General features: G+C 44.6%; 1 protein-coding gene and 1 pseudogene across 4 annotated transcripts in view; one reads left to right on the top strand and one right to left on the bottom strand.

Annotated features, from left to right (window-relative positions):
- COL4A2 (collagen type IV alpha 2 chain) overlaps positions 1–14,846 on the bottom strand; it is a 178,171-nt gene that overhangs the window by 146,748 nt on the left and 16,577 nt on the right. The window lies entirely within an intron of this gene.
- Positions 12,209–13,075, top strand: LOC132413895 (ATP-dependent RNA helicase DDX3X-like; annotated as a pseudogene).

The raw sequence follows: 14,846 nt of genomic DNA, 5'->3' as shown, positions 1-14,846 counted from the left end.
GATGCTGGGGGAGTCACTGCTCACCTTTCAGAACGTCACTCCTAAGGATGGCAGGACATGGTCCAAACATAAAAACGGATTCTTCTATTAAAAGTGAACAGATCAGAAGACTGGATAGCTACATATCTCTGTGAGCCCAACTTTTCTTGCCTTCTCCTTCTGTCTGCCAGTGCTTGCCTTCTTAGGGACATCATCAACATTCAACATTCCACAGTCAACATTCAGACTCAGGAGGACAGAGGAGAGGAGAGGAAACAGTGCTACATGAGGAAGCGCCATGTAGAGGGAGTTGTCATGCTTATTTCACAACAGTAGTGACAGCATTGGTTTGTGGTGTTGTCACGATCACCCTGTCCCTAGGTTACCTCTCTCTGTATTTGAATCTCTGATCTAAACCTGATTAAAGGCGAGGTGGGCTTGGAAAGTTGTTTCCTATGGTATTTTCTATCATATGATAGTCCAGTAAGCTATTTTGGGTATCATACAATTTTATTTTTTATCTTATTAAAAAACTTTTTTTATTGAAATGCAGTTGATTTATAATGTTGTGTTAGTTTCAGGTATACAGCAAAGTGATTCAGTTATACATAGGCCAATAAAATGGACAACCTAGAAGAAATGGACAAATTCTTAGAAAGGTACAATCTCCTAAGACTGAGGCAGGAAGAAATAGAAAGTATGGACAGACCAATTACCAGTACTGAAATTGAATCAGTAATTTAAAAACTCCCAGCAAACAAAAGTCCAGGACCGGATGGCTTTACAGGTGAATTCTAACAAGCATTTAGAACCTGTCCTTCCGAAACTATTCCAAAAAGTTGCAGAGGAAGGACTACTTCTGAACTCATTCTATGAGGCTACCATCACCCCTGATACCAAAACCAGACAAAGATATAGCAAAAAAAGAAAACCACAGGCCAATATCACCAGTGAACATAGATGCAAAAATCCTCAACAAAATACTAGCAAACCAACTCCAGCAATACAGTGAAAGGATCATACACCAGGAGCAAGTGGGATTTATCCCAGGGATGCAAGGACTTTCCAATATCTGCAAATCAATCAATGTGATACACCACATTAACAAATTGAAGAATAAAAACCATATGATCCTCTCAATAGTTGCAGAAAAAGCTTTTGATAAAATTCAACAACAATTTATGATAAAAACTCTCCAGAACGTAGGTCTAGAAGGAACATACCTCAACATAATAATGGCCATGTATGACAAACCCACAGCTAACATCATTCTCAATGGTGAAAAGCTGAAAGCATTTCCTCTATGATCAGGAACAAGACAAGGAGGCCCACTCTTGCCACTTTTATTCAACATAGTTTTGGAAGTCCTAGCCATGGCAATAAGACAAGAAAAAGGGATCATATAATTTTAAAGGTGAGCTTGGGTTCTGAAAACATTTTGTGTAGGTTCTAACATCCATCTCAAAGCCTACTGGTGAAGTATACATAATACGCTGGGGGTTAAAAAGCACTTCCTGGCTTGATCTTGCTAATATATTCTAGACAGTACAATAAAGCAAGGAAAAAAAAAGAAAGAAAAGATATAAGGACTAAAAAGGAAGTTGTGAAGCCATCATTGGCAGATAACATGATTGCATCTCTAGTAAACTTTTAGAGTTAACGAGTTTGGGAAAGCACTAACCATAAAAAGATGGAGAAACTGGACTACATTAAAATCTGAGGTGCCAGCTCATCAAAGGACTTCATTAAGAGCGAGAATAAGTACGCCACAGAGTGAAACAAAGTATTTCCAACCAAACAGGGGCTTGTATTTAGAACAAAGGGCTCCAAGTCAGTACCAATATAGACATTCAGGAGAAAATGAGGCACAATTCTCAAAGCTGTGATCACAGGAGATGACATCCAAATGGCCAATAAATACACACAAACGTGCTTGACCTCACCAGTAATCAGGGAAATACAAATATTGCAAAGGGTAAATGTAAGACATCAAATTCTTCTGCTGGTTGTCCTGAATTCACTTTTGGAGTATTGCCTCATTCCTCTTACGCCCTTAGTCTTAGAAACAGGGCTCTGTGGTTGTAAATGATCTGCATCTGACAGCTGTCGGGGTCTGCCGGAACACCCCGCCCACCCTCTCATCACCACCCCAGTCAGGGCTGATGAATGAGGATCGGGCCTGAGTTTTCGTGGCTCAAGGCAGCCGACCCCAGCAGATTGCCCGATAGCTCCAATTCTGTGGTGGCCTTGCCCACTATTGACAAGCAGGGAAAATTATGACTTGCCCTTCTTTTCAACAACATGGAAATCTCTGAAATGAGTAAGATGGAAACTTGCTGCCGAAATTATGGAGATTCTGGGTAGGTCTGCTATCTCTCAAGTTATCTTGTTCTTGTCATCACTTTGACAATGAGTCTCAAAGGAACTGGGAACTATATACTGATTGATAGGTCAACTGTCTTACGCCAGCAATTTTAACTTTGTTACTGCCTGGCATTATCACACGGTTTTATAGGTGTATTTTAGGTCCAACATACAATGTTCAAGTGGATCTTTGGAGGATGAGTTAAGAGCTTTGGGAACTTTCTAGAAGAAAAGAGTAGCCGTACATTTCCTTTTCTAAAAAGCTATATGGAAAGAAAAAATTATCACTGACCCCAAGAGAACCTGAACGCCCACAGACTACTGAAATAGCATTTTGGTGAGTAGCTATTTTATGTAGAAGTGCAGAAGGTATAAGACACAAGGTAGAGGAATGCAGGCGGCGAAGACTCCAAAACGCCTAACAGCCTGATTACCAGACTATGTAGGGAGGAATCAGTCAGCCGAAATAGGTCAAGACAGGAACCCTTGCTGCCAGTTCCTGGGAGAAAACTCTTCTTAATTGCTGTTCTGGAAACTAATTGCACCGAACAAGAGGTCTTCAACTCAAAGGAACACGGCCAAGTCACCCAGCTCTATGGTACCTAGATGGTACAGCATCTACAATGGATCAAACAGGAGCACGCGGCTCAGAGCAGCGTTTCAGGAGGGAGGTGGACAGCTAGTACTGGAAACCTGGGCAAACAAAGAGATGCACTTTGCTTTGAACCATAAGAGAATCCCAGAAATACTGGCCCGAGGAGGTTTCAGGCAGTTTTCAGAGTTGCTCAGACGAATTGTGAACAAACAGATGGGGAGTCTCAATAGATTTCAGGGGATTTGGCCCAATCAAGCTGGCACTGTGGCTACGAAGGGCTCTGTGTTGTACCGTTCCTCCCCCCACCCCCCAGCTTCATTCCAACTTGCCACCCACGTCCACAATGAAGCCACTCAAGTAAAACATCGAGTTACAGCAGTATCTTTCCACCCTTGCCCTAACACCGCATCCCCTTCTAAACGCTGACACGCCAGTTGTCTGCTTAGTGACCGTTATAATAATGAAAATTCCTTTATTTAGCCTGCTTGAGATGAAGTCAAGCAGCCGTAAGAGGGGCTTTTGCAAAACAAAATCTAGTGTCATCCGCAGTTAAAGGGGCCGTGGAGAGCCTTGAAATCTTTCATGGTAAAACACAGCATCCATCCCGTTTCATAAGAAAATTCTTACAGGGCTCCTCAGATTTGAAAAGGGAGCAATTCGTATTTAAAGAAAAATAAAATGCATACCGTGTTGAAGCCATATACTTAGTGCATCTGCCACCCTTGGCTTTGCCAGTAAGAGATGAACAGCCGGCTTCATAAGATATAGTTTGGTGCGTTTTAAAGATTCCTCCTCTAGCCGCGATGGAATTATGCACTTTGCTCTCTTTTCCTACCAACATCATGGGGGTTATAACAGTCCTTTCTTTCTTTAGTGGGTGATTGGGAATAGCACATGGATATGTCCACGGAGCTGCATGAATCTGGAATAATCTGCTCGGGACAAACCCTTCAGGAAAAAAGAGGGATCCAACACCAGCTCTGTCACAACCTAGTGACGTTATTAGCATGTTACTGAATCCCTCTGGCTCCCCTTCGCTTCAGCGGTAAGTAAGATGACTGCACCTGTTCCGTCTATTTCCAAGGCTGCTGTGAGGATTAAAGGAGATGATGGCTACAAAAGAACTATAAGAAATATATAAGATAATCAGGCATACGGACAAGAGGGCAGGTTTTTTTTTGCAGCATCCAGGGACACTGAGGTCGCCTACCCTCCAAATACCACATCTTCTGCCCCTTGTTGATTATTTTCTGTGTATTCTTTCTTCAGAACCATGAATTCCCACCGTGCCCCTTCCTAGTGGTTCCATTATTGTCTAGGACTTTTAAGAAAGCCTTCGGGGGACTCCCCTGGCAGTCCAGTGGTTGGGACTTTGCCTTCCAATGCAGGGGGTGTGGGTTTGATCCCTGGTCGGGGAGCTAAGATCCCACAAGCCTCGCAGCCAAAACCCAAAAAAGCATAAAAAAAAAAAGAAAGAAAGCCTTCAGTATGTCAGGAGTCTCATCTCAGCTTTCTGGATTCTCTAAGTTAGGTATTCTTAAGAATTTAGTCTTCCTAACTTTAAGAAATCAAAACTCAGGTGAACTCCAGGTGATGTTAGTGATGGGGGATTGTTCTTGGAGGTGTACAGAGTGATGAAAGAGTTAATGCGGGGCCTTACACTCCTTGAAATTTAGTGTGGCTTTCAAACCACTAGCGTTTAAAAGATCAAATACCCCAGGGATTGAAGTAATGTTACAATCGACTTGTTCAAAGGTCTAGACTTCCTCCATTTAATTTACTTACGCATCTTGTTCAGATGAGCATGTTTTTTTAATCTCTTTACCTGGTTATGGACTTTAAACATACTGCGCTAAAATGGAAGAATTTATCTTTGCCATAGTATGGGATCTCAATGAAGTAGGAGCTTTGTTGCATGATATAGTTCTATGATGATCAATGGGTTTGACTTGGTAGAATGTTTTGTTCACCATTTCCAAAACAAGCCTTTAAAAATAGTGAATCATGTAATTTACTCAAAAAAATGATCTAACATATAAAATGACTTAATCAGTGAAATTAGATGACAGCATTACTTTCTCAAGGCTGGCACCTGACTAGGGCTTGGGTTCACAATTCTACCAGGAGCTGGCTGTGTGGTTACAGACTGGTGTCTGTACCTCTCTGGGACCCAAATTTACCTTGAGGAAGAGTCCGGACTAGTTGACCCCTAAGGTCTTACCTGCCTCTGAGCTTTGACACCTAAGGATGACCCCTTCACAAGGAAAATTTCCTTATATATCATCTTTCATATGGTACAATCATTGAATTAAACATGCTGTTAGCATGTTGAACTATATATCTGCAGCTTCAATTCCTTCTGAAAGCCCAGTGTTTTATTTTCATATTTCATGAAAGAAAGGAATGAAATAGAGAAAGATAATAAAATGCTTAACAGGCAAGTCTCCGCTTATACCTCATTTGTTCCACTGAACTTGATCAGCCTAGTTTGGCTCTTCCTCAATGTCAAACCAGAGTGAAAATTTGGACTAGTTTTATTTAACGTGGAAGGATTAGATTGAACAGGAAAAAATATCTGATTTGAGGAATTTTGAAAAGAGAAACAAAATTTTACTTTTTTTTTTTTTTAAAAGAAACAAGTCAACAATCCAGCTAAGAAGTCATGTCCCTCAGAGGTGCTTCAGGGTGGTTTAAACAAACCGATAACACTCATCAGGAACAAATTATTTTGTGCAGGTAAATGAGTGCTTCAGAAGCGTCTGAAGGAGATTTGTTTTCTTAAGCAGATGAAGTATCTTCTGATTAACTTTTTCAGACTATCCATATTAACTGAACACTTCTTACCTATAGTTTACTGAAGACAAAGTCACAATTATTAGTCTAGATTAAGGCGGTTTACGGAACATGATCTATAGTTTAGAATTCTACCATCACCTAACAATCATTTAAAATACTGACGCTGGGTTTCCCTGGTGGCGCAGTGGTTGAGAGTCCGCCTGGCGATGCAGGGGGCACGGGTTCGTGCCCCCGTCCGGGAGGACCCCACATGCCGCGGAGCAGCTGGGCCCATGAGCCATGGCCACTGAGCCTGCGCATCCAGAGCCTGTGCTCCGTAATGGGAGAGGCCACAACAGTGAGAGGCCCGCGTACCGCAAAAAACAAACAAACAAACAAAAGAAAACTAAAATACTGACGCTGTTTCATAAGTAAAATTTTAGGAAAATGTTATAAAAATCTATTTAGACTTTACTAAGTCTATGGGAAAATAATAATTTTGTGTATGTGACCACGAAAAGCTGTTTATGTTCACAATTTTGTTTTAAAGGATAAATATTTAAAAGATGACGTCCAAGGGCTAAAAGTTCCCTCGGAACCAGTGCCTTAACTACTGATAAAAACAAAATTAGCTGGGTGTGGGTCACAGCAGGGGAACTATTTCTCTAGGGCTGCTGGGGGACTTTAACGCTTCAGTGACACCCACAGAATGAATTCCTCTCTTGAAACAACAAAAGCAAACTACTTCAAGCTGGATTTCTTTGTTTTTCATTCCAACACCCCATCTCTAGCTCAACATGATAAAAAGACATGAGCTTAAAAATTAGATAATTGACAAGGACCAGCTGTATAGCACAGGGAACTCTACTCAATATTCTGTAATAACCTATATGGGAAAAGAATCTGAAAAAGAATAGGTATATGTATGTGTGTAAAAAAATCAACTATGAGGTTCAATAAAAAATAAAAACAAACACCTGGCGCCATTTGAGAGGGGCCGCTCTAAGGCACTCTCAGTTCTTTCTCTCTTAATGGCAAGAATCGAATGTAAAACGTAGGGCCCTTCTGACCCTGAGATGGACGGGCCAGGATGGCTGGCTGGGTGGCAGTGGTGACGTAACAGTTGTTTTCTGGATGGGATCCAGTGTGGTCAGCGATGTGGGGAGAAGCTGTCTTCACTACGCAGAGAAGGTGACTGTGTGTGCTGAGCCCTGGGTGGGAGGTGGGGTGAGGACCTGAACATGTGGACGGAAGCCAGCCAGTGGGGGGCAGGGAACTGACCCATGTAGAGTGGCTGGTGAAGCCGAGATGTGGATGCCAGGAACCCTCCAGGTGACAACCCATCCAAGTGGCTGAAACAGGGGTCCCTGGGGAGAGGGCCACCCAGGTTGGGAGGCAGCAGAGGTAGGCGGGGGTGAACGCACGTGTTGGAAAGGGCACAGGTGTCTGAAGCTGAGTCTCTACAAGTGACTAAGTGAATGTTGCTTTAAGCTTCTGGGCACAAAAGGGGTCTACACTGAACAGGGCTTTACCTTCAACCCAAGCTTGTTATCTACCCATGGTCAGGCTCTTTTGGGCACAGCTGGCTTACGAGCTGCCATCGGAGGCTGTGACTTTCACTGATTTTTCAGCAATAACCCAACAGTCAAGCTAAGACCGTGTTATCCTCTTGTTGCCACGTTGATGAACAGATTAGGAATCAAGACGCTGGATGTAGATGGAGCCCCCTGGACATGACCCAAAAGGATCAGGATCGCTAAGGAGGCAGCTGGACGCAGTTTGGGGCAGAGTGGGAGAAGCCGGGCCTGAGGAAGAGCCCGAGTCTCTGTGGAACCCCCGTCGTGGAGGCCACAGGAACCCGAGAAGGGGCCCATGCAAACCGGGGTCAGTGAAAACCCCAGTAACTCATGTCCACGAACAGCCTACCTAAGACACACCTGGGGCCTGCCATAGGCGGATGGAGAGAGACACTGAAGGCGCATCTCTCCACCAAAAAGCCTTTGGAGTTACGTGCCAAGGCTCCACGACTCAGGGACGCAGGGGGGCTGCACGAGGGAGAGCGGCAAGGAGGGACCTGGTCAAGTTCAAGGGATCATTGAGTTCAGGGGAGAGAACAGCAATCACGGCACCTGTAGGGGTGTTTATTCTGCACCAGGCACTGCATGCGGGGCTTTACGCACCTTATGGAATTTGGGCCTTTTAGCATCTAGCTGAGGGAGGATTATAAACTCCTTCTGCAGAGGAGGACCTGAAGATCTCACCCAAGGTCACAGTCAGAATGAAGTTCTGGGAGGGGACACCTGCCCCTCAACCACCACGTGCAAAGTACAAATTCTGTACCTTGAAGGAGACAGGAAACCTTCAGGAATACAGTGCCTCAAGGGGAAATAAAGATGCAAAAAGGGACCACGTGATTAAAGTCTACAGGAGGGACCTCGGTCATTGTGCAAATCAAGGGTTCACTACCTCCCTTCACTAATCTTCCGAAATGATTTCCTTTGTAGACATTTGCCTAATAGGTCTGCCTACTTAATCTTTGCTCTTATCTCTAATATATGCTTGTCCTACATGGAATTTTCCAAAGGACTCCGTTTGGTAGATGCTTTAACCAGAGACGGTCGAATGCACGATGGACCATCACTGGGGAAAATCAAGTGTCATTCCACGAGGAACAGAGCTCCTTGAACAACTCAGAGAGAGAAGTGGGTGGAGGCAGTGTGCTTCCAATTTCGTTGCAACAGGAAACAGGCTTCAAGCAAACTCTCCATGACGCAGGAGCGCTGTTTTCTGTTTCTAACACTTCGCTCTAAACAGTTACTCTGAAATGTGTTGATTTCTGATCACTACGTACACCCTTTGGGTTAAACTGTTCCAATAGTGACGACCTAAAGTTGATGGTGTTAAGGAGACCCGTTTTTTTTTATGGGGATAAATGTGTTTTCGTGAAATAGGCCACGACGCCCCTTCTCCCGGCCCCTTCCCTCCCCAAACAGGCTGTTTTTGCAATGCTCAGGGTCAAACTTGCTCTCAGGCAGGACACGACCCCGGGAGGCCTCAGGCAGCCCAACATGTCAAAAGATAAAGTGCTTTGCAAAGAGAGAAATTCCTTAACCCTTCCAGAGAACAGCAGGTGAAAACGATCTTTCTCTTATCTCTAGCTTTCCAAAAATTGCCTGTTCAAGCAAGTGAGAGGAGCGTGTTTTTTTGCAGCATTTTAGAAGACTGGCGGGACATTTTCGGGGAAACAAGCCTGGGTGTACGTTCTTTTGATGGTGAGGAGGTGACTGTTCAAAGGGCAAACAGAATCACAAGGCCCTAGAGACAACTGTCTAAGACTTGCTACCCAAACTGTGGTCTCTGGACCAGCAGTAGCTCGTCACCTGGGAGTGGGTTAGAAATGCAGAGTCCCAGGCCCTGCCAGGCCTGTAGAGGCTGAATCTGTGGAATCAAACGCAGTCTGCCCAGCGCCGCTCTGGCTCAGCTCTTCCGACTCTAGCCAGGATCTCAGAGCAGCATCTGATGTGCTTTCTGTGGACTCTGTGTCAGCGATCGGCGCTTCCAGGGGAGGGTGACTTCCCAGTGAAGCCCCCTTCCCCCAGAAGCCTCGCGATCCCGGGCCCAGTAGGGAGGGCATCACGGGGCCAAGTTCAGTTATCACCTTGCCCGATAAGCAGGGGTTTGAATGACCTCCCCCCGTTCCATCGGTTTGGTCACTGGTCCACTTTCCACATTCTTACCCTCGACAGAGTTTCCAGAAGTACAAAGGAGGCCACTGGCCAACCTCCTCTGCCCTGAAGAAAAAGTCCAGCTCAGCCTGCAGACCTCACTGGCCGAATGCCGCCAGGAGACAGCTGGCACTCTGTCTTGCAGAGGAAGCATATTTTGCATTAGTTTGACTTTGCAGACGAGCCGTCATCATCTATCTACCCCAGTAGTTTTCATGCAGCAGTTCAAATCGAGTGGAGAGTGAGAGAGCAGCCTGCGTCAGTAGCTGCAGGTGCGCGTTTCTGTGGGCTGTGCCTCTGGCCCCTGAGCAGCATGATTCGTGCTGGGATTCTGAACAGAAAGTCCCCAAACACTGCGTGCCAGTTCTGCCCAGGACTCTCGTCTTCCCAGCTTGCTTCCCTCCTGCTGGCGTCTGTCTGGGCTGTGAGTCAGATCCCAGCTCCCACGCTGGACCTGCACTGGATACTGGGCTCCCAGGACCGTAACCCTGGAGCTCACAGGGCTCTGGCTCGCAGAAGAGCAAGCGTTCCTTCCTTAGGAGTCTTCCACGGCGCCTGTGCCCGCCCTCCCATCACGAGCACAGCAGAGGCGGCAAGAGCCACCTCTGCTGACTTTCTGTCTGGGACTCTGACCCTCTGGCTGGCCCCTCGGCTTCCCTGCTGCTCCCTCGTTTCAACCCTGCGATTCACAATTGCTGAGGAATGAGTATGAGTTAAAGAGACGTATTTAGCACCACTAACTTAAAAAAGAAAAAAAAAAACCCACAGCAAGATGGGTGCAGGCATCCCGGAGGCTCTTTATGCCAACACCTGATGCCATCCCTGGCAGGTGGCTGCTTCTGGGACCCCCTCCTCCTCCTGGGTGTCAGGTTACAGCATCCTGACAGCTCCCACCCAGACCGTGCAGAAGAGAAGCTCAGAGTAGCTAGTGAGCCTCGAGCGAGCCCGTCTTTGGGATCCAAACTACTGACGTGGCTAAAGGCCCTCAAACTCCCGCCACAGGATTCCAGGGGACTGGCTACAGGTTTTTACTGGATCGATACCTTTGTCCATTGGCTCCTCTCAGATTGAGAGGTTCAGCAGAGGGGGACTGGGGCAGGATGAGACCTTGGGCTCAGTGTGTCAGAAACAGTGCACCGAAGGACCCACTCTATCAGGGAGCGGTCAACATCGGCCGGAAAGCGAGACCCACGTCAAGAGGAGAGGGGCCACCAGCGAGCCACGCAGAAGCGGGAGGACCGATCTTAGAGACCCAAGCACAGAAGCCCCGTGGCCAAGGGGCCCACGTGCTTCTCCTAAACTTGACTCTAACCACCGAAACCTACCAGCCAAGAAAACAAAGCTGAACTTGAAAACAATACCTTAGAAAAGCACAGGAATATCATTCAGCCTCAAAAAGGAAGGGAACTCTGACACATGCTTCAGCATGTCTGAACCTTCCAGACGTTACGCTAAGTGAGATCAGGCAGTCACAAAAGGACAAATACTGTATGACTCCACTTACATGAGGTCCCTAAAACAAGCGAACTCATAGACACAGAGACTAGAGGTTCCCAGGAGCTGGGAGGGGGGAGGAGCGAGTTACTGTTTAATGGGACAGAGCTTCACTTCGGGATGAAGAAGAAAGTTCTAGAGATGGATGGAGACTGCATATCAATGTGAACGCTCTCAATGCTACTGACTTGTACACTTAAAAATGCCTAAGATGGTAAATTTCAGGTTGTGTGTGTTTTATCACCGTTTAAAAAAAGGATAAAAGAATCAACAGAGGTTTGCACAAGACAGATATACAAGAGACCTGAGGTAACATTAATAAGATCACTTTCAAGCGATTAGTTTACAAACACAGTATGTCTGTAGTGTATGTGATGTATGAATCACGTGTCAAAGTTTTATTTTTTAATTTCAGGAAATTGATCTAATTTTTTTTTTTTTTTTTTTTTGCAGTACGCGGGCCTCTCACTGTTGTGGCCTCTCCCGTTGCAGAGCACAGGCTCCAGACGCACAGGCTCAGCGGCCATGGCTCACGGGCCCAGCCGCTCCGCGGCATGTGGGATCTTCCCGGACCGGGGCACGAACCCGTGTCCCCTGCATCGGCAGGTGGACTCTCAACCACTGCGCCACCAGGGAAGCCCTGATCTAATTTTTAACACATGAAATGCTTAGCAAGTATAGAGAGCTAAGACAACTTTTTAATGTGAGGAGTTAAGAAAAACCTCATGAAGGCTGCCTTTTTTTCTCTGTTTATCCTTAGAGACTCTAGTTAATTAAACCCAACCAGGAAGAAAAAGCAACACGAAGGCAAAAATGTTGGCAGAATAAACAGCCTGTCTTTTGTCCTCACTCAACAACTACAAGGATCAGGATTTTGCTAAAGGTACTGTAACTAGAGATAGACAATTCTGAAAATGGAGGAAACGTACGTTTATATGTACACCCCCTTCTAAGTAAGTTTACTTTCTTCTGAGATACTGCTCTGGCTTTGCTCTCTCACAATGTTAAAATGGCTTTAATACAAAACAGAAGTGATGGTCCAGGTTTGACTTTGTTCTGGGAAGAGGCCTTTCTAACCATCTGAAACATCAGTGTGGTGCAGACAGACGTTCCCTGTTCTGGAATTTCTAGGCAGGAGTCAACACTCTTCAACTACATTTACTTCCTAATTAAGGAATTTTGGGACTTAAAAAAAAAAAAAAAAAATCCAGAGCGAGCATGACTAATCTTCCTTCCTTCCCCCTCTGGAGTAAAGTAAGTCATTTATTTCTAGAACATGAAATTCCAATCAGGCGAGAAGCAGAAAGCAGTTTGGGTGGAACAGTCAGATACACAGTCGTTTCTGCTTGACCTCTTAAATGCACAGGGAAGGATTCACTGACTTTAGTTTCTGTGGAGACCAAAAAGGGTGCTGATTCTCTGGAGGATTTCTTATACCATGAAGGATACGCCTGTACCAGCATCCATGGAGACGGATCACAGAGAGAGAGAGAGGAAGCCCTTCACCAGTTCCGCTCAGGAAAAAGCCCAATTCTGGTGGCTACTGCTGCGGCAGCAAGAGGACTAGACATTTCAAATGTCAAACATGTTATCAATTCTGATTTGCCAAGTGCTACTGAGGAATATGTACGTCGGATTGGCCGTACAGGACATGTAGGAAACCTTGGTCTTGCCACCTCATTTTCCAATGAAAGTCATGTAAATATCACAAAGGATTCGTTGGCGCTTGTTGTTGAAGCTGAACAAGAAGCACCATCTTGGTTGGAAAGTATGGCTTCTGAGCACGACGACAAGGGTAGCAGTCGTGGGCGTTCTAAGAGATTGAGTGGATGACTTGGTGCCCGAGACAAAGTAGCAGTTCTGGCGGTCCTAGCTTTAGTAGTAGCCGTGCAAGCAGCAGCCGCGGGGGTCGAGGTGGCCATGGCAGCAGCAGAGGATGTGGTGGACGTGGCTATGGAAGCTTCTACAATAGTGATGGATACGGAGGAAACTACAGCTCTCCGGGGGTTGACTGGTGGCGCAGCTGAATCCGCTTCGCAGCAGAATCACCATTTCCGAAAAGCTAATATGGAAACCACATGTAACTGAGACTATATCGTGTAGCTTCAAGAACTGGTACTACGTAAAACAGATAGCTAGTGGGAAGCAGCCGCATAGCACAGGGAGATCAGCTCGGTGCTCTGTGACCACCTAGAGGGGTGGGATAGGGAGGGTGGGAGGGAGACGCAAGAGGGAGGCGATATGGGGATATATGTATATGTATAGCTGATTCACTTTGTTATACAGCAGAAGCTAACACACCATTGTAAAGCAATTATACTCCAATAAAGATGTTAAGAAAAAAACACACAAAAAACTAGCACTGCATTACCAGCTGTGATTCTCCTGAAAATTCAAGGGAGCTCAAAGCCAAAGGAAGAAAAGAAAGGAACAACCCTATTAAGAAGTTGGGGTGAAGACTTAACTGCTGTAGTTTGGTTTAACTTCCCTTCTGCTTAATCCCATCCCCAATTGCATTTATAATTTTGTGACTAAGGATCGTTTGTTCGTTAATGTACTGTGACTTTAACTCTGGGCAACTTATTATTATGATGTCCTGTTGGCTCAGTAATGCTCAAGTTTTCAATTGTTTTGACAAAATAAATTCACCGAACTTGGGCTAAAATCAAACCTTGGCACACAGGTGTGATACAACTTAACAGGAATCATCAATTCATCTGTAAATATTATAAAGGAAAAAATCTTGGGCTGTCTCCTGCGTTAGGACTTTTTGGTACTTGCAGAGAGGGTAGGAGAACACCTTACGGTAGAATTAGTTTCTAATGTGGCAGCCTGTACTAAGTTGAAGTTCTGAGTTGCTCACTCTATCCTGGATGGGCACTTGTAGTCTTTAAATAAGCCGTTCCGGTCATGATGAGGTGGCATGTAGGAATACACCCATACATTTTTCAAAGCGCTCTTTGAAGTTAAGGCAAGTAAATACAGCAATTCCTCTTTTAATGTTTAGGGTACTAATTCTAAGCTAGGCAGATGTGGGCATATTATTATAGGAAAAGTTTAAAAGTTTTGATAACAGAAGTGTTTAGGGGAAATTTCATCTAATTAGATGTTTTGAACACCTGCCGTAAATAAAATTGAAGTGGTAGAATGGCTGACCATGCCAGTGACCCGTCCTTTTAAGGACCCGCTTGGATTTTGGTGTTTAATGCATGCTAGTGTTGATGTTTTGTGGTCAAGAGGATATGAGCAGGAGGGGTTGTGCAGCAGGCTTTTATTTTAATGCAGATTCTCTTTTTTCTGTTTAAGCTGCGCCGAAATGTTAAAATGGCTTTTACACTTGTAGAATTTGTAAATCAGAGTAGTTACAAACTCTGAAATTCTTGAGATCACACAGGTTGGCAATATGTACTGAACTGCACAAGGTGTTATTTCTATATAGTGCAGTTTTAATGTATTTTAGTTGCATAGGTTTCCATTGTATTTATAGTCGCTTTCTGCTAAATCTGACCAAAGATGATTGTTCACCAACTAAAAATGCCTCTGCCACTTGGAATTCTGTGCTCATTTTGTGGTTGGAATATAGTGATCTTTATAGACTAATATTTACAATGGCATAAGGCGGCAAAAATTTCTTAAAGTGCAAGAGATTTTCAAGTGTACTGTGCCTTGTTCTAAAACTTTATTAAGTAGGTGCACTTGACGGTATTGAGGTCATTTGTTATGGTGCTATTTCAATTAGTATAGATTTAGACTCTTGTACATTTTGCCCATAAATTTTTACAAAATACTTATTTTATTGTACATTCAGAGAATTTTAGATATATGTCCTGTGTGTGTGTGTCCTTAAACTTCCAATCTTATTTTGTCTCTTGGAAATTGCTGAACGTAGCGTGTTAGGAACTAGATTCTAAAAT

This window comes from Delphinus delphis, chromosome 18 (genome assembly GCF_949987515.2).
Source record: "Delphinus delphis chromosome 18, mDelDel1.2, whole genome shotgun sequence".
In the NCBI taxonomy this organism is placed as follows: Eukaryota; Metazoa; Chordata; class Mammalia; order Artiodactyla; family Delphinidae; genus Delphinus; species Delphinus delphis.
Note: the sequence above shows the minus strand (reverse complement) of the source record. Positions and strands in the feature narration are given on the sequence as shown.